The 12,223-nt window shown below is 44.5% G+C and overlaps 1 long non-coding RNA gene and 1 pseudogene across 1 annotated transcript in view; both read left to right on the top strand.

Moving 5' to 3' along the window:
• LOC136386916 (uncharacterized) overlaps positions 1–12,223 on the top strand; it is a 478,497-nt gene that overhangs the window by 148,380 nt on the left and 317,894 nt on the right. The gene's annotated exons all lie outside the window — the stretch shown is intronic.
• On the top strand, positions 4,272–11,700 carry LOC136386925 (F-box-like/WD repeat-containing protein TBL1X; annotated as a pseudogene).

Below are 12,223 nucleotides of genomic sequence, written 5' to 3' on the forward strand. Positions count from 1 at the left end.
GTGTCTATTTTTCAGCCAATACCATGCAGTTTTGATTGTTGTGGCGCTATAATATAGTTTGAAGTCAGGTATTGTAATGACCCCAGGTTCATTCTTTTTCTTTAGGATTGCTTTGGCTATTTGGGATTTTTTATAGTTCCACATAAATCTGATGATTTTTTGTTACAATTTTTTAAAGAAATGTCATTTTAATTTTGATAGTAATTGCATTAAATTTGTATATTGCTTTGGGTAATATGGCCACTTTGATTATATTTATTCTTCCTATCCAAGAACAAGGAATATTTTTTCATCTCATTGTATCTTATTCGATATCCCTTAACAATGCTTTGTAGTTTTTGTTATATAGATCCTTTATATTCTTTGTTATGTTTATTCCTAGGTATTTTATTTTTTGTGTGTTGCAATTGTGAAAGGGATGATTTTTTTTTTTGAGTTTGTTCTCTATTGTTTCATTGTTGGCATATAGAAAGGCTATGAACTTTTGTATATTAATTTTGTATTCTGTGACCTTGCTGTATTGGTTTATTTTTTCTAGGAATCTTTTTGTGGAGTCTTTGGGGTTTTCGATGTATAGGATCATATCATCCACAAAAAGTGGTACCTTTGCTTCTCCTTTTCTGATATGGATGTCTTTTATTTCTTTATCTTGTCTGATTGCTCTTGCTAGAACTTCTAGTACCACATTAAATAAGAGTGGAGAGAGTGGACAACCCTATCTTGTTTATGATTTAAGGGGAAAGCCTTCAGTTTTATGCCATTTAATATGTAGTTAGCTGACGGTTTATCATATATGGCCTTTATCATGTTGAGATATTTTCATTCTATACACATTTTCTTGAGTGTCATAAACAGAAAGTTGTGTTGAATTTTATTGAATGCCTTTTCTGCATCTATTGATAAGATCATGTGGTTATTATTCTTTATTTTGTTGATATGGTGTATTACGTTAACCGTTTTACGTATCTTGAACCATCCTTGAGATACTAGGATGAATCCCACTTGATCATGATGACTTATTTTTTTATGATGTTGTAGTATTTGATTTGCCAGTATTTTGTTTAGTATTTTAGCATCTTTATTCATTAGAGATATTGTTCTGTAGTTTTCTCTTTTCATGCCATGCTTGACAGGTTTCGGTATGAGGGTTATGTTGGCCTCATAAAATGTGCTTGGAAGTATGGCTTTTTCAGTTTTTTGGAAGACTTTGAGTAGAATAGGAATTAAGTCTTCTTTGAATTTTTGAGAGAATCCACTAGTATAACCATCTGGGCCTGGGCTTTTATTTTGGGGGAGATTTTTAATAGTTTTTTTTTTCTTTTTCCTCCCTGCTAATTGGTCTGTTTAGGCTTTCTGCTTCTTTTTGATTCAGTCTAGGAAGGTTGTACTGTTCTAGGAATTCATCCATTTCTTCTAAGTTGTTGAATTTAGTGGCATATAGTTTTTTGTAGTATTCTACAATAATTCTTTGTATATCCGTGATATCCTCTTTCATTTTGGATTTTGTTTATATGAGTCCTTTCTATTTTTTCCTTATTGAGTCTTGCCAAGGGTTTGACAATTTTGTTGATCTTTTCAAAGAACCAGCTCCGTGTTCTATTAATTTTATTTATACTTTTTCTGTTCTCCATTTCATTTATTTCTGCTCTGATTTTTATGATCTCCTTTTTTTTCTACTGGTTTTTGTGTTGTCTTTGTTCTTTTTTTTCTAGTTCCCTACGGTGTGAAGTTAAGTTGTTTACTTGGGATCTCTCTTGTTTGTTCATATAGGCCTGAAATGATATGAACTTCCCTCTTATCACTGCTTTTGCTGCATCCCATAGATTCTGATATGTCGTATTGTCATTTTTATTTGTCTGTATATATCTTTTGATCTCTGTGCTTATTTCTTCTTTGACCCATTTAATTTTTAAAATTATGTTGTTTAGTTTACATGGTTTTGTGGGTTATCTTTCCCTTTTTAGCAGTTGAATTCTGGTTTTAAGGCTTTATAATCAGAAAGTATGCTTGGTACAATTTTGATTTTTCTGAATTTGCTGATGTTATTTTTGTGACCCAACATATGGTCAGTTCTTGAGAATGTTCCATGTACACTAGAGAAAAATGTATACTCTATGACTTTGGAATGAAATGTTCTGTAGATGTCTATCATATCCAGATGCTCTAGTGTTTTGTTCAAGGCAAATATATACTTATTGATTTTCTGTTTGGATAAACAATCTAGAGTCATCAGCAGTGTATTGAGGTCTCCAAGTATGATTGTATTTTTGTCAGTTTTTGTTTTAAGGTCAATAAGTAGCTGTCTTATATATTTTGGTGCTCCTTGGTGTGGTGCATATATATTAAGAATTGTTATGTCTTCTTGATTTAGTGTCTGTCCCCATAATCATTATGAAATGACCATTTTTGTCTCTGAGTAGTTTTGCCGTCTTGTAGTCAGCATTATTAAATATAAATATTGTTATGCCTACTCTTTTTGAAGATTATTTGCTTGGAGTACTGTTTTCCAGCATTTTACTTTGAATTTGTTTTTATCCTTGTTGCTTAGATGTGTTTCTTGTAGGCAGCATACAGTTGAATTTTCTGTTTTAATCCATTCAGCTACTCTGTGTCTTTTTATTGGTGAGTTTAATCCATTTACAATTAATGTAATTATTGACACTTGTGGGTTTCCTATTGCCATTTTATAAATTGCTTTCTCTTATTTTGTATCTTGTTTGATTCTTCTCTTTTGTTTTTCTATCCTTTGTTTTTGTGTGGTGTATTTCATACTTCTTTTCTCTCTTGCCAACTTCTTTAAGTCCTCTGCTTCTGTGGTGGTATTTTCAAGGGTGGTTACCATTAAGTAATGAAAAGGATAACTACCATGTTCATTGTAGTACACTATCTTATGAGTACTTCTGCACTCCTTCATCCTTTGCTACTGGTAATCTCTTTCCTCTGCCCTTTATTGTTTGTTTTTGTTGTCACAGTTTAAATTTTGTTTTATTATGTTCTTGGTGGAGCTTTTACTTTTTTTGTTTTGTTTTATTTTGTTCTTTGTATCTGGTTGGAAAACCCTCTTTAGTAATTCCTGAAGTGGGTGGTTTCTGATGATAAATTCCCTCATCTTTTCTGTATTTGTGAATGTTTTTATTTATTCCTCGTATTTGAAGGATAGCTTTGATGGGTATATTATTCTTGGCTGAAAGTTTCTCTCTTTGAAGACTTTAAATGTTGGTGTCCACTCTCTTCTAGCTTGTAAAGTTTCTGCTGAGAAATCCCATAATAATCTAATAGGCCTTCTTTATATGTTGTATTCTTCTGTTCTCTGGCTGCCTTGAGAATTTTTTCTTTGTCATTGGTTTGTGCCATCTATTATTTGTTTGAATATGTTCTCCATTCCCTTTTCTGTCTCTTCTCCCTTGGATATACCTTTTATGTTTATGTTATTTTTTTTGATGGAGTCAGAATATTTCTGTAGGGCTTTCTCATTTTTTTAAAAATTTTTGAGTCTCTTTCTTCTTCTCTCTGTTGTGCCTCAAGTTGCTTGTCTTCTATGTCACTAACTAACTTCAATCTGGCCTGATTAGCAGAGAGAGTCATCTGAAAGCAACAGGTGTTGGTTCTATTACAGGCTGGGCAAAGAGTATATAGAAAAATTACTGTGGAAAGAACAGAGTATTGTAGAGATGAGGATCACAGCCACTTTGGGAAATTGTGGGTACATGGTGTATTGTGGGAATGAGAGAAGTATGGTCAAAATAGGAGATCATGGGTCGGGCAGAGAGAGAGAAAACAGAAGAAGGCACTGCTGGCTGGTCACAAAGGGCCTTTGCTTATGACATCGAAGAGCAGGGGCAATGGAGACTTGGGGTGGAGCCTCTGAGGGGTCCCTGTGCAGTCAAGTGTCACATGAACAGCGGATGCCTTGCTCTCTGCAAAATACACAAACTACAAGTTTTATATATTCTTGGTAATCTGGCAGTGGGAATGGAAAAGGGAGGACTGGGGAGGAGGAGGGGGAAGGCTAGGCTTGCGGGGAGAGGCCCACTCCCTCATATTGCTGGGGAATATTTCCACCTGGTGAGAATTCTGGGAACTGCAAGTCTGCCTGTGTTTGGCTCAGAGAGGTGGATGTGCCTGCAGTGTTGGGTGGTGGAAGCGTCCGCTGTTTGGTTGATGAAGGTGGAGTTCTGAGCATATGCGGGCGGGAGGCAGCATGCAGACCGCCCCCGCCAGAGCCCCATGCAGCACACCACAAGATCAGATGAACCAGGGGCAATGGGAACATGCCCACTGAAAAGACATTTACAGAGAGGTCCCATGACCTCACAAGTGAGGGTCTGGCAAACAGCGGCATGGAAGCACACCTCACTAGTAATGCTGACAAAGGCTGAGAGCGTCCAGCCTTTTGGGATAAGCGTATTCTTCACCTGCACACCATGGCTTAAAAAGAGCACCCATTGTGTCCTGCAAAACCCCTGGTCCCTCTTCCCCTGCCCAATCCATGGGAAATAGGACTTGACACACGTTTGAGGGACACTGTAACTCTTTGAACCCCAGCCTACATGAGGCCAGGGTGCTAGGCACAGGGGTTTCATGATACTCACATGGTTCCCAGGCCCCTGTAAGCTCCCCCCCCTGACAATGGGTTATAGGGATTGCAAGCTCCATAAACCTGTGGCTTGCACTAGGACCAACATGGGTACTAAGCCCCAACAAGCCAGGTTAACTGATTTCAAAGGGCTTCTGCCATGGCCTGGACTCCTGACATGGGAGGCTGCTAGCTCTCTCCATGAGGAAGGTCGTTACAAGATCCAAATCGCCCGCAGTCCCTGATGGGCCCCCAGCAGCTCCTGCTTCCCTGCCTAGCCAGTTGCTCATTTCTAGACACAGGCATTGTGTGCACTTGCCATAGCCGTCCCCTCTCTCCTGCCAGGGTATCCCCCACACTGTTCCACCGCACACCCTGTGACTGGCTGAGCATTGCCCTTACCAGTAGCGAGTGTGGAGGCCACCAATGACTGTGAGGGCTGGAGAAGGGAAAGCCAGCATTTCCCAGCCAAGGGAGAACTCCCAGCTTTTTGGCAAAACAAGGCTCAGCCACACTGACCAGCCCAGAATACTATATAGCCTCTTTTACTTAGGATTCTTGACTATGTAAGTCACTCAGCCAGCACCTGCCAGCCCCTGTTCTTGCCTGAGGCCCTGTGTGCACTGCAGCATAGAGATTTCAAAGCCTAGGTTCTGGGAGCCAAGAGAAAGCCAGCCATTAGCTTGGTGTTGCTGGAATGGGAGCAGGCTCTGGGCTGTTTAGCTATGAACAGTGCTGAGCTGGCTCTACCCTCCAAGCCACTTTTCCATCCTGTGCAAATAGAGGTTTCCTGATTCTGCACCCCACTGTTCCCACTCATATCCCCCTTACACTGAATAAAGCTGGTTAGTCTGGTGCAGCGGAGATTAGATGTGCCACAGGATTTTCCCACTCAGTCTTCACTTTTGGCATCAAGAGCCACATCACCCAATCGAACATCAATGGGACACTGGTGCTGCCAGCCGCGCTCAACTTCATCCTGCAGAAGGAGCTGCAGTATATGGAGGCCGAGATCAGCATCAATGAGATACCTGCACCCCTCCCCCCAGGTGGGGCAGAGACATGGCCTCTCATCCCCCCATGCTCTGGGGACCTGCAGGGCCAGGCAAACCGGTTTAGTCCTGCACACCAGGCTCTGGGATCTTCTATAGGGTCTGTACTTTATGGAATGAGGGTGGGGATTCCTTTGGATACACAGGGGGCAGACTCTGAGACCCCTTACAAACCAGTGTTTTGCACATACATGCCTGGCCTGCTGTGGAAAGATTATCACTGCATCCCATGTGTCCCTACCTCTGAAAACACACACTGCATTATTAGCCTCAGCTTGGGTGGTAACTGTGCACATGCACAGTGATAGGAGATGGCTCCTCTCTGCTTTCTGGGCACTGGCCAGTGAGTGTCACAAGGACCCCAAGAGACCCTGAGCCAAGTCCCAGGGGGAGCTGTCTTGTGCATCATGGATGAGAGGGGATAACTCTTGTGCTCGAGAGCATTCTAAGTGCTCGTTGTAGAAGCAGTAAGACAACAGGACCACAATTACAAATTAGAAATGGGGTGTATTTGCAAGAATGTCCTCTCTCTTTTTAGGTTGAGCTCAGTGTGTTGTTGGGCTTGTTTTACACCAGTGGGTTTTTTTTCAGTTTTGCTTTATAACAGCTTCTTTTAGTACACCCTGTCCACTCCACCACCCATGCCTTTGGCTTTCCTCTCTGCCATTCTACAGAGAAGGTGCCCAGGAACTCTGGTGACCTTTACGCCATTTGTGGCATCGTCATCCCAGGCTTTTTTCTGTAATCCATGCTTTCTCTCACTTTGACCCAGCACACAGCTGTACCCTGGGCTTTCCCTGTATCCGATCATGACTCTTCCCATGTGGTGATGCCTTGTGTGCTCATGGCACCACATGTCTGAGTGTCCTGCCCTTGAGTGACCCTTTCCATGGGTCTCACCTGCCTGGAGCCCATCTCCTCAGACCTTCCAGACTTTTCTCTCATCCTGTCTCCTTCCTCCCATTTTCCTCCACTTTCTCTTTAGCTTTAGAGTCACAGGAGCAATGGATTCTGTGTTCTGTCACGTGCGTTCCTGTGACATATTCCAGAAACCCACATCTTTGGAAGGCACTTGACATCCTGCTGATTTCTTCCCTGACCTCAGCCACCTCTTCCTTTCTTACCTTTGATGTCTGGGATTCTTCCACAAAACAAACAAGCGATACAAAGACAGGAGCCACCTCCTCCCATACACCCGCCAGTGCTCAGTGCTTGTGAGGCTGCAACTCAGCCTCCCGCCCCCTGGTTTCTGTCCCTTGCATGTTGCACAGCATTTGTACCTTTCCTGTCCATGCAGAGGACAACAGGAGACCATGTTGGTTAGGTTTGCTGTCATTACACTTGAGACATGTGCTTTTAGAGTTTAAACTATGACGTGTTTTGATGACTGTGGACAGTCCCTGTTCTTTGCAAAGGAGTCACCCATTTGGGGTGTGAATATGTGATGGAGGGCGGCATGCTCACCAGACGGTCAGCATTGGCTGGAACTGGGTTTGAGGGTGGCTCACAGATGACCTGCTCCTTTTTTTTTATATATGTTTTGCATTGTTGTAAGATTGCCTTTTTATTCCACATAATTGTGACCAGCTGCCAATTGGGGTGATGGTTCATTTAGTTCCTCTTTAGCTGATACTTGTATCTTTTCCTCATTCCTAAATTCTAAAGTAAGGCACCCAGAGGGCATTTTATCTAGTGAGACAGAGAGGTGTCTTAGCAGTCAGCTCTCCATGGTGCAGGTTTCTCTCTATATATGGTACTGGTCTCTCTCTCTCTCTCTCTCTCTCTCTCTCTCTCTCTTTCCCAATCCTTGTGCAGGCTGGAGGTTCCTGAAGACACACCCTCCTGCACAGAGGGGTAGTTACTCCCACACTTGTCCTGGCATCTGAGCAGTTTTTCCATCCTTGTTACTCTTGACATTGGGGGTGAGAACATTCTGTGTGAGGGGTGGTGTCTTGTGCACACTAGGGTGTGAGCAGTGTCCCTGGTCTACACTCAACAGGTAGATGTCAGCAGCATCTCCTCTTCCAGTGGTGACAACCAGAACTGTCTCCAGGCATTTCTAAAGTCCCCTGGCACAGTTCAATTCCTCCACCCACCAATGGGAGAAATTGGATATCAGACAGCACCTTTTCCATGAATTAAGGTGGCAGAGCTCTGATGTCTGTGACACACCAAGTGTGGAGTTGGTCCTGTGATGAGCACAGCCATTACACACCTGTCCTGCACCAATGCTCACTCCCACCACCTCCTGCCCAGCACCCAGCCCACTGCAGTCACCCTTGGCACTGCATGAGCTCTGTGCCGTCCTCCCCCTCCCAGTCTGTCTGGGTGCAAACATCCCCTGAGGGACTGCAGGGCTGTTGGCTGCCCTGTGGCTCTCATCTCAGGACGGCAGGGTATTTGACAGCGGCCTCACAGAGTCCCTGTCCCTCATGGACGCTGTGATGCCCGACGTGCTGCAGACGCAGCAGCAGGCCCTGTGGGAGAAGCTCGCTCAGCAGCAGGCCAGTGCTGCGGCAGCGGTGACAGCAGCAGCACCGGCTGCCGTGGAGAACACTGCAACCACAGCAGCTGTTTCCCAGGCAACCCACCAAGAACGGAGAGGCCACGGTGACGGGGAGGAGAATGAAGCCCACACGGTCAGTGAGTGCAGCCTCCCGGGCCTGGGAGGGCTTCTGGTGGTTTCTCAAGGCGTCCCAGGGCCAAAGGCTCCACAGGGGTCTGCCTGCAGCACAGTTGTCCCCAGTCGCTGTCGAACATGTGTGTCCCTCCGCCCGAGAGGCTTCCCACCCCAGGCTTCCTCTGAAATCCTGAGACACGGCGTTCTTTACTTACACAGCCTCAGGTTTAGGGAGCTGTGCCTCCCTGTGAGGTGGCAGGGACCCACACTGTGTGGTCACCGTCCGGCATACAGTGTTCCCAGTGCAGGACACAGTCCCCCCCCCCCAGCCTTCCTGGTGGAGGGTTTGGGGAAAATCCTGGTGTAAGTGTGGAGCTCCCAGTTACCAAGCAGGCACCAGGACATTGTGTGCTGTCTGACTTGGTCTCAGCTAGTTCCTGGAAGGCACGTCTTTGTTAGGTGACCATTGAGCAGTATTGGGCAGATTGGTCAGAGAGCCAAGCTTTTACCCAGAGCACCTGCCGGCACCTCCTCTGCTGCTCCTACATGCAGAGACTGCTGTGGGTTCTGAGTTCAAAAAATGTGTGTGTGTGCATGTTTATGTGCATGTGTGTGCGTCATGCGCACAGGAATGTATGCAGGTGTAGGGGTGCATAAACATTGTGCATGCATGTGTCCCAAGGAAACCAGGATGTGTAAATGTGGGTGTGGAGAGTGGCAGGACTTCTGAGAGCATGGGGGCATCCACCCTCCAGAGCTCCCTAAAGGTGCTCCTTCAGATGCTTGCTCAAGATAAAATGCCGCATCTCCTCAGGTGAACAGGGACCTGGAGACTGTGTGCAGGAGACACCTGGCTATTGTCACCTTTGTCCCCCTCATGCTGGTGGCTGTCAGACATCACCTGCAACTACATATAAGGAGTAACTATTGCTATCCCTCTGACAAATTCAGAATAAATATAACAGTGGGGGGAGGGTTGGCAAAGTAGGTCTACAGTTGTTCATATACAACAAATACTGTGACAATAAATAATAATACAAGAATAAACTTTCTCACCGGTAGACATGCTTTGGCCCCACCTTGTATTTAAGTAAGCGTAATGTATTTAGGAAATGACACAGGCCATGGTTTGGTAGTAATCATCACTGGTGATGTTGTATAAAAGAAAACCTGTTTGTGAGACCCAGGTGCCTGGGGAATGTGGTTCCCCTGTTTCCTATGGCAGATAATCACTCGGAACCGATGGAGATAGACTGTGACATGAAGAATCCATACAGCAAAACCACGAGTCCGATGTGCTCACTTGTGCCTGGAATCCCATCAGTGACCTCCTGGATTCCAAGTGATGCCATTAGACTGGGGATGCTCTAGGAATGGGCACCCCACTCGTGCTCTTGTGTGAAATGCCCTCTCACAGAGAAGGTGCTCCATTACCTGCCTGGAGCATCACCCCAGGTGTGCTGACCATGGTGTGGGCTGATGCTCAAATCAGCTGAGCTATTTTTAATGGCTGAGGCTGACACTCTGACCAACCAATCTATCCTCAGCACCCAGGGCCACACTCAAACCAGCCAATCCACTGGCTGCAAGAAGGAAAGAGTGAGAAAGAAGGGAGAGAGGGGGGAAGAGAAGCAGATGGTTGCTTTTCCTGTGTGTCTTGACCTGGAATCAAACCCAAGATGTCCATACATTATGCCAACACTCTGTCTACTGAGCCAACCAGCCAGGTTCTCCCTACATTGTAATTTAAAAGGTGTGCACAAAAACTACAGGAAGTTCCCAAAATATGAACAAGAAAGCTTCCCGGTATTTGATCCAAAGTTGCATTTGTATGTTCATTGGAACAGGTCCATTTATGTATTAAATGCAACTTAAATGGTTTTCTTTACATAGTACTTACCTTTACTTTTCTGTTCCGATGAATACTTACACCTTTAAAACCTACAGAACCTATCTCATTGGTAATTCAGACTGCCTGGAATCTAATGGGGTTTAATAAGTTTTGTTATTGTTTTATGTTAGTTTGTTTTAATTCAGTGAGAGGAGGGTAGGCAGGGACAGACTCCCACATGTGCTCCAATCAGGATTCACCAAGCAAGCCCACTAGGAAATGATCCTCTGCCCATATGGGACTTTGCTCCATTGCTTTGCAACCAAGCTGTTCTAAGCACCTGAGGCAGAGGCCATAGAGCCATCCTCAGAGCTGTGGGAACAACTCTTTCTAATTAATCCATGGATCCAAGAGGAGATAAGAGAGAGTGAACAGATAGAAGGGGAGGGGTGGAGAAGCAGATGAGTGTTTCTGCTATTTTCCTTGACCAGGAAGGAAACCTGGGGTTTCCACACACTAAGCTCATACTCTACCATGGATTCAACTGGCCTGGACTGTGGTTGATAAGTCTTAACAGGGCACCAAGTACTGGTGGATGATTATTCTAGCTCTAGGGTAATAAGTTGTCTCTGGAGGATCAGAAGCCACCCTTACTAAGCTGTGTCTGTTGGCTGTCTCTTTCCAGCCTGCAGAGTGATGGGACTTTGTTGGTGACAGGTTCCTATGACGGTTTTGCAAGAATATGGATGGAAGATGGTACGCTCAGCCTCCCTTGTTTTGGGGTCCAACAAGAGGGGCTCTGGTGCTGAAACATGGAGTGGACCAAGCATGGCTTTGAAGTTCACGTGTTTATTATTGTCATTTGACTAATCACCTGGCCAGGACCTTGGACCAGACAAAGGCCCCATCTTTGCCTTGAAGTGTAACAAAAAGGGGAACTACATCATTAGTGCCGGCATAGACAAAGTGAGTGTTGGCTTAAATGGCATCTTGAATCTCTAGAAAATTAGTGTGTCTTTGAAATCTAAGTCTTCCTGCTTCCTTGTAAGCAGGCAAGACAACCCACATCATGCTTGTTGGTTTTCCTGGCTGTGATGTGACCTCACTGTTCATTGATAGCATGTTGTCTCTTGAATGTGTCACACTGCTCTACGGACCCATGTGCAAAACTCCCTCCATTTTCTACGGAGAGTTGCTTCTGTCCTTGCCTCCTGTTGTCTCATGGGCTGGTTTTATATTTGCTTCTCATTTTCTACCTGACCCCATTCTGACTACCAGACACTGATCTGTGTAGTCAGGGAATGTGCATGTTTAAATTTGTGCACTGTCTGCCTTCTTTGGTCAAGCATGAAGGATATAATACTAATGATGTTCTAGAAGGCAATACCCAGGGTGGAATTGTATTTTACAGAGATGTTGTCAGTGACCTTTAGTGGGAGCTTGACCCCCAGGGGTGAAAGTATATTTCTGATTCTTACCAGCTTTCCTGCTACTTAATGTTTTCTGTTGTCTGGGGTATACAATTCACTGTAATTATCCACAATATCATGCAATTAGTGATACAGAACATGAAATTGCATCAGAATTGTTCATTTGTGTATCCTTTTCCGTTTCAGCTTAGTCCCAATCAGTGAATCTAAAAGTGTTTGATCCAGGCCCCAGCAGTTGCCTTAGTGGTAGAGCATCGGTCTGGCAGGTGGATGTCCTGCGTTCAATTCCTGGCCAGGGCATTCAGAAGAAGCACACATCTTCTTCTTCACCAAATGACAATCTGGCCACTACCTTTTCTTGCATGATAAACATTTCTAGAGAAAGCTTCATGAGGAGACCAGTTACTGACATTTTCTTATTGAGTTGCAGAAAATGGACAACCATAACTTGGAATTCACAAAGAGCAGCAGTTTCCGTTTCATTCTGGTGAGTCTGGGTTCCAGTTTTGTAATTTGAAAACAGTAGTTCAGAGTCTGCTATAAAATGCCCTGTTGAGTCATGGGGAATGGTCCAAGGACCGTGTCCATGGACTCTCACTTGGCGGGTTGAAACCCATTTCACTGTGAATGGTGCTTCAACGTTTGGAAGGTACAGTGTCCCCAACACCTAAATGTTGAAAACACAGCAAGAAGTGAGCCACAGAGCCAGTGTGG

The sequence above is a fragment of the Saccopteryx leptura genome, unplaced genomic scaffold (genome assembly GCF_036850995.1).
Source record: "Saccopteryx leptura isolate mSacLep1 unplaced genomic scaffold, mSacLep1_pri_phased_curated manual_scaffold_21, whole genome shotgun sequence".
In the NCBI taxonomy this organism is placed as follows: domain Eukaryota; kingdom Metazoa; phylum Chordata; class Mammalia; order Chiroptera; family Emballonuridae; genus Saccopteryx; species Saccopteryx leptura.